Source organism: Penaeus chinensis, chromosome 3, assembly GCF_019202785.1.
Source record: "Penaeus chinensis breed Huanghai No. 1 chromosome 3, ASM1920278v2, whole genome shotgun sequence".
In the NCBI taxonomy this organism is placed as follows: domain Eukaryota; kingdom Metazoa; phylum Arthropoda; class Malacostraca; order Decapoda; family Penaeidae; genus Penaeus; species Penaeus chinensis.
In genome coordinates, this window is record NC_061821.1 from 18046171 (window position 1) to 18053670 (window position 7500).

At 60.5% G+C, this 7500-nt stretch overlaps 1 protein-coding gene across 4 annotated transcripts in view; it reads left to right on the top strand.

Moving 5' to 3' along the window:
• The window catches only part of LOC125043667 (mediator of DNA damage checkpoint protein 1-like), a 52458-nt gene that overhangs the window by 14311 nt on the left and 30647 nt on the right, over positions 1-7500 (top strand). The window contains exon 2 of one of the 4 annotated variants that reach the window (XM_047639912.1): positions 1611-2003. The exons of the other annotated variants lie outside the window; for them this stretch is intronic. The gene's annotated coding sequence lies outside the window, so the exon portion shown is untranslated. The remainder of the gene's footprint in view (positions 1-1610; positions 2004-7500) is intronic. 4 annotated transcript variants of the gene reach the window in all.

The window sequence follows — 7500 nt, forward strand, 5'->3', positions numbered from 1 at the left end:
GGGGAACGGGGGGGGGGGGGGGGGTAAAGCACCAAGGCCTACGCCGCTCTGGCACGCTGCCCAATGGAGCTTCGGCCTTCGGGGGAGGCGGGTACCTGTTTCGTCTTCGCCGCAATACCCAGGCATCCTCTGCCCTTGCCTTCTTCCTTCTCCAGCAGTCTTTCGCGCTCCTCTCTCTCTCTCTCTCTCTCTCTCTCTCTCTCTCTCTCTCTCTCTCTCTCTCTCTCTCTCTCTCTCTCTCTCTCTCTCTCTCTCTCTCTCTCTTCTCTCTTTCTTTCTCTCTCTCTCTCTCTCTCTCTCTCTCTCTCTCTCTCTCTCTCTCTCTCTCTCTCTCTCTCTCTCTCTCTCTCTCTCTCTCTCTCTCTCTCTCTCTCTCTCTCTCTCTCTCTCTCTCTCTCTCTCTCTCTCTCTCTCTCTCTTTCTCTCTCTCTCTCTCTTCTCTCTCTCTCTCTCTCTCTCTCTCTCTCTCTCTCTCTCTCTCTCTCTCTCTCTCTCTCTCTTTCTCTCTCTCTCTCTCTCTCTCTCTCTCTCTCTCTCTCTCTCTCTCTCTCTCTCTCTCTCTCTCTCTCTCTCTTGCTCTCTCTTGCTCTCTCTTGCTCTCTCTTGCTCTCTCTCTCTCTCTCGCTCTTTGTCACTCTTTCTCTGTCTTCTCTCCTACTCACTCTTTCGCGTCCATACCCGTCTCCTGTCTTCGTGCCCTCTGTTCCTCTCCCTCTCTCCTTCACGTCCCCTCCTAGCGTCCCTCGAAGGGGCGTACACAGCCCCAAACAGCTGATCATGACTGCGCCACTGCGTCTCGGCAGCGACCTCCTGCTTTTGTCTTGGGGAATCCGGAGGCCGAGGGAGGGGGCGGCGTGAGGGCGGCCGCGCAGGCCAGGGGCGCCGCCCCGCCGACTAGAACACGGCATGTTAACGGTCACGCCATTGTGCCTGCACGACGCCGCACTTTTACTTTCGCGTCAGCCTTCGCCTCGCACAGCTCGCTTATCGCCCCCCCCCCCCTTCCCGCGCCTTCCTCTTCAATATGCCGTCGAGAGTCACAGACGTTTGTCGGCGGTGAGTCCGCGCGACGGAAGCTCACTGGAAGGGCCTCGCCTTAGGGGCCATGGAGGCGGCGTCGGCGTTGCAGAAGTGTCCAAATCAAAGGCGAGAGAGGAGCGTTTCGCCGGGCCTCGGACGATGCCTTCCGTGCAGGTGGGGCGACAACCCTTCACCCTTCCATCGCCCTCCATCTCCCCCCTCGTGCTTCCCTCCCCCTCCCCTCCCCTTCCCTCCCCTTCCCTCCCCTTCCCTCCCCTTCCCTCCCCTTGCCTCCCTTTTTCCTCCCCCTCCAACCCTCCTCCGGCCTAGCACGGCTTGGGAGGTTACGGTAGGCATTGCACAATCTCTTACCAAAATTTACTTTCCACGCGCCATTCTCTTTCTCGTGAAACTGTTCCTTTTGCTTGCTCGCAACAAAACTTCGTTAACATTTGTTCGGAAAGCAGAAGACCGGGAGGGGGTGTGCGAGTCAGGACGAGGGAAGTATTTCAGTTTTCTGAACTTTTTTCTCCCCTTTTCTAACGAGTGATCTGTTGAGTGTTATTGATATTTTACTACGGTTTTTTCAGAGTAAGGCTGCAAATGGGTAAGACGATCTAAAACGGAGCAACGCTCAAGACGCTGTTTCTCAAGCCCAGGGGCCTAATCCGCCGAGATTAGGCCCGGAGGCGACGGGGCTGATAACCCTCAACATTCGGGCGCAACTCCTCGTTCGGGGCCCGTGCGCTCGTGGCACAGGGGCCAGCGAGCCGCCCTGCCAAGCGGCCGATGCATTTGTGCGTTCGGAGAAGCACATCCGACGCAGCGGCTGACGTCACGCTTCGGGGCTTGTCCCAACGGGTCGCAGGTAACCGCAGCGCAACGGGCTTTCCGGTGGCGCCGACGAAGTAACGCAGCAGGGGTTGCCGGGCTGTCCACGCACTCGCGCACGCCGAGACGTGTCTGTGCGTGCATGTGTATGTGTACGTATGTTTTTTTTTTGTTTTTTTTTTTCTCTCTCTCTCTCTCTCTCTCTCTCCCTCCCTCCTTTGTCTCTTCCTCTTATGTGGTTTTTGTTTCACTTCACTGCCTTTCACTCGACCCCGAGGTGAGGCGAGGGAAAACTGGGTCTCGGCTAACTGCTGTCGCTTTTATGATCGTTGCTTTTGTTTATTGATTGAATATTTTCTATATAGACTCATAACCGCGACAGGTGTCTCGCCGCCGAACGCGGCCAGAAGAGACGCTTAAAGTACCAGTTATAGATAGACAGAGAGAATAAAGCGGAAGCATTGCATCTCGGAGAACTCGCTTCCCGTTCAGCAGCGATCCTCCCGCCCCGCCTCCGTCGGCGGCGTTCGCGCGACAAACAATAACCCCCCACCCCCACCCCCTCCCCCACCCCGTGGACGCCATTATCAAAACTTGTGCATCTGTGTAATAAGCCCGGCGAGCTAGAGCGATGCAGGCGCGTGGGAGGGAGGCCGATTTCGGATCCTATGGCGGGAGCACGCAAGGCCTACTGTTGCTTGCCAAGCCGCGCGCGGCTAACAATAGTCTCTCTGGATCGCGCGCGAGGAGAGGCTGCCTTTAAACCCTCTGCCCTGTGCCTGCCAGTGCTTGCTGCGAGCGCTCGCATCTCGCCTCGCCTGCGTTTCCTTGACTCTCCAGGGTCGCTTTCCCGCCAGCCCGACCGAGAGCAGGGAGGACCGCGTGGGAAAGGAACCTCCGGGCGGGAGAAGTGCGGGAGGGGTGGAAGCATGCAAGGCGAGCGGCAAGGGAACTCAGAACTCTTCCTGCTGGCGGCGGGAGCGGTCCAGTCTTCGCTCGGGTCCTGCGGGAAGCGCCCCTCGGAATGGGCCGCCCCTGCAGGGTATGTGCGCGAGGAGGAGGAGCCGCCCGGCAGAGGCGAGCACGAAGCCGCAAGCCGGGAAGCCTGGATGCGGCTGAACACTGCAGGGCGCTCGGTCTCCGCGGACCAGCGGGCTCAATGCGCGCCGCAGCTTCCACATTCACGTTCGTTCACTCAGCAGACACCACAATCTCCCCCCCCCCCCCTCCCTTCTCTCCCATTCTCTCTTTCTCTCTCTCTCTCTCACACAGTCTGCCCCCTCTCTATATATATGCTTTTTCGTCAGAGTGGCCTAGAAGAGGGGGGGGGGGGGGGGCGTGAGTCAGAGCGAGAGGTCGACACGAATTCGAGATGACAGAAGCAGTCGCTCAGCCTCGGACGAATCCCAGTCGGCTGCATGTGTGTTCTGCCTCGGCCGGAGTGAAGTGCGCTCGCATAGGCAGCGTCACAGCAGTTATCGAGTCCTATGTCGTTTACATGATCAGAGGCGACCCATGCACATGTGCGTTCAATCTTGTGAGTTGGCGCATGCACCGTTCAATGTATAAGCACATTTCACACTCACGCTTGTTTAAGGCGCATTTATAGAAGCGAGCGCTCGTCCCGCTCGTCCACTCGTGCTACTTGTTTCTGCGTGAGGAGTGTCTCCGTAATTCGCAATTCGCCGCAGCCGCAGCGAGTGTGGCTCGTCCAGCTGCGGGACAGACTACCGGCAGTCGGACGCTGAGCGGCCGCCTGCGCCCGTCTCGGAGGCGGGGCGATGAGGCTTTACCTTTCACCTGTAGCCCGCGGTTGCACCAGCTGCTCGGGGGAGGAGCGGTAGAGGCGCCCCCGGGGAGGGGCGGGTGGCAGCCGCTGCGGTCACTGGGTACACACTCCCCTTGGCCTAACGCATGCACTCGCGCACGCTCGCCGTAGGCCTGTGTCTGCCCGCGTCACTGTGCTTTGGCCGCGCGCGGTTGCCGCCTGCGAGCTCTTGTGTTCAGGGCACGAGCACAAGGCGGCCAACGGAGGCGCGCCAGGCCGAGTAAGGGCCGCCTTGAGTTACCCTGTGTCCACCTAAGGGCCAGTTGCTATGCATCGTTGCAAGGTGTGCTGGCGGCTTGGTCAGCCGAGACAGAGCGCTGTCAGCGCTGACTTTTGTGAGGGAGAAGGGCGGGAGGATGGCAGTTTGCTCCGGATGCATTCAGACGAATCGAAAAATAATTAACGTGTCCCTGTCGCCCTCTCCTCAGCCCTCCTTCCCGCCCTTCCCGTCGGGCAGGTTCTGCGAGCGCGTCCCGCCCGGGCGTCCCTGTGCGAGCGTCTCGCTATTATTGGTGATCGGCCGCAACCGGTTAGTCTAGGGTTGTGCGGCTCGCTGAGGGTTGCTATTAATACTTGTTCCTTCCTTCCTTCCTTCCTTCCTTCCTTCCCTCGTATCTGTGCGCGGCTAGCGGTTTATAGGCCGCCTGCCTGTCGTAGCACGACTGTGCCGACTAACGCTTTGGTGCTGATAATGCAGAAGGAAGCCGAAGCTACGAACGGTTGTCTCTTGCTGTTGCTTTGCCTCCGTAGAGCCAGAAAAGGATCGCAGGGTTCGCGTCACGCCTTGGCGGGGAAAGGCCGCGGCAACAAAAACGATCCATGACAGTTTACGTCATTGGTGAAGGAAGGGGAGGCGGCGGGGCTAAGGGCCGGCTTGGAATACGGCGGGCGGGGGCCCTGGACGAGGGGAGGGAGACAAGCAGATAGACAGAGAGAAAGAGAGGAGAAAGAGGATGGAATGAGCGGAGTTCCCGTGGGCGCGACTGGACGCGAGAGAGTGGCGCCCGTTGAACTGTGGTGCCCGGGTCGAGGGCACGAGCCGTTGGCTGGCCGTCTTCCGGTCGCAGTCGCTTGCGTCGGAAAGCGCTCGCCGGTCCTGGCGCTCGGGTTGCCTCTGGCAGCGAGCTCCGTCGGGCAGGAGAGGTGGCCTGCAGAAGAGACGGGCCAGCTGAAGTCTCTCAGGGAGAAAGTTAGGCCAGTCCGCTTGGCCAGGGTCCGCTGGGGTCCTGCAGGATGTGTTATGCGATGCTGTCGTAGTTACGGTGAAGGTGAATGTGCATCGCTCACTTATTACAGCGAAGGGGCCCCGCCCTTGCCCCAGCCGGGTGGCCGAACCCGGGCTGTCGCAGGAATCGGTCCTTCCTTGAGGAGACGTACGCGGAGGGGCGGTGAGAGGCGGGGATTAGCTTGCCTGGCGTGACAGAGGGCGCCTCGTGGATCGTGGATTATCGCCCAGAACCTGTCACGCCCCTCCCCCCCCTCGGCCCCGCCTCACCCCTTCCCCCGCGCGCCCTTTCGCGATGCGTCTAGGGTTCCGCTGGCCAGTGTTCAACTCCAATTGGCCAAGTATGGCTCATTATGCGGAATGAGAAGTTGAGGCACTGAGGCGAGAGTGCACAGCCGCCTTCCCCCACCAATCTTCCTGCCATTCAACCCGGAAGTGGCGGGAAGAGGATCGGGGGGGGGGGGGATTCTGCGGGCGAGGGAGGGAGTGCTCACAGCTGCGGCTGTGTTGCACTTCCTTCTCTGCCTCGTAGTGACACTCATGTGTCATTCCGCGACAGAGGAAGGGGGAGGAGGCTTTTGAAGGCCGCAGAACGTTTGCCCTTCCCCTCCCCTTTCTTCTCTCCCGTCTCCCCTCCTCTCCTGTCTCCCCTCCCGTATCCCCTCCTCTCCCCTCCTCTCCCCTCCTCTCCCCTCCTCTCCTCTCCCCTCCTCTCCTCTCCCCTCCTCTCCCCTCCTCTCCCCTCCTCTCCCCTCCTCTCCTCTCCCCTCCTCTCCTCTCCCCTCCTCTCCCCTCCTCTCCTCTTCCATCCCCTCCTCTCCCCTCCTCTCCTCTTCCATCCCCTCCTCTCCTCTCCTCTCCCATCCCCTCCTCTCCCATCCCCTCCTCTCCCCTCCCAACCCCTCCTCTCCTCTCCTCTCGCATCCCATCCCATCCCATCCCATCCCATCCCATCCCATCCCATCTCCTCATCTCCCTTCCCCTCCCCTTTCATCGGGGTCTCCTCCGTGGGCTCTGGGCGAAGGGAGGTGGAAAGGCTGAGCGACGACAAGCTAGGCGCACGGCAGGCTTCATTCATGCTTGCCCCATTTCATTGACGTGCCCCCTCCCCCCTCCCACGCGTGTGCGCGCCACCAGAGTAACGACAGGTCTTTTGTATATCCTTGAATTTGTTGACGTAATGCTTCTATTCCCTCCAGGAGGTGAGGTGAGGGACGTGCGCACTTTGGGTCGCCTCGCGAGTGCCGCGCGGGTGTTTGCATGCGCGCGTCTCTCTCCGACACACCTGGCGAGGAGCTTGGTCATAGAATAATGCAGGGGTGGCAAGCGGAGGGAAGGGCGGTGGCAGACGGAATGCGTTGCAGGGGCCGTGCGTTTGCCGAGGAGTCTGCGGAAGGAAATCGAGGAATGAGTAGAACGAACCCGCAGCGTCTTCGTCATCTTTCAAAAGAAGGTCGTCACGGGCCTGGCCGACGGCTGGCAGCCGCTTGCGGCTCGGACAGTGGCGGCGACGTTAAGGCATGTAGCGGCTGCCTGTGCCAGACCGCTCATTGTCGCTCTCAGAATGGCATGCTTGACTTTTCATTTGTATTTTTCCCCTCTTTGATTGGGCACCCGATCTCATCGCCCTCTCCTACGCCTTGGTCAGTTTCGCGGATGCAGGACCCGGTGTCAGCAGCCGAAGTAGACGCCGGACCACAGGCGTTCGCGGTATTGATGGGCGCCATCACTCGCGGCCAGGAGGGCCGGTCGGCGGCCGCCGCCGCTCGTACCCCAACGCCGTTTTATAATTCACGAGCTCACGGTATAGTGGACACCCCTTCCCCCTCCCACTCGCGCCCCCGCCCGTCCCCGCCTCCCTCCCTTCCTCCCACCAGCCTTGCCTTCTGTGGCCTACTCCTGCCGAGATAGTGGTATGTGCTTGTGTCTAACAGAGAATGCATGGCTGTTTGTGTGCGTTGCCGCGCACACATTCCTGTGGTTAGCATCGTTTGCGGTCAAGACGTGTGCGCGCGAGGAGACATGAGGCCGTGACCCCAGGCTCGCCCTCCCTTGCTCCCTCTGCTCACACAGACGCTACGCCATCTTTCGTTCTCTCCCTCCTCCCCCCTTTGGCCCGGGTGCCTTTCGGAGTAGGAAGTGCCCTCGGCTCGAAAGCAATATTGTCCGCGATGATTCCGCGACGCGATAACCTGCAAGAGTTGCCGACGCTGCAGTCACGGCGGAGACTCGCGCGTTCGGCGACCGTTTAAAGGGAACCGTCGCTGATGAGCGACGCATCGACGCGCTCCTGCCGGAAGAAAGGCATCCACTGGGCCTCCTCCTTCGCCAGAGCAAAGCTGTACTTGGAATTCGGGGGGCACCGGGTGCGGGGGCGGGCGATGTGCTTCCATTGGCACTAGGTGAGTAAATTAATACAGAGCTACTCTTGTACGTGCCTTCCTTTGGGAGCGTCTCGGCTCTAGCTCTGAGTCCCGTTGCGCCCGCTGTGCCTCCGGCGCTGCGCCTAATGTAGGTCTCCCGTTGGCTGCGGGCAGCGGGACGCGTTGGAGGGAGGGCGCCCAAACGGACGGACGGAGCTCAACGATCGATGGAT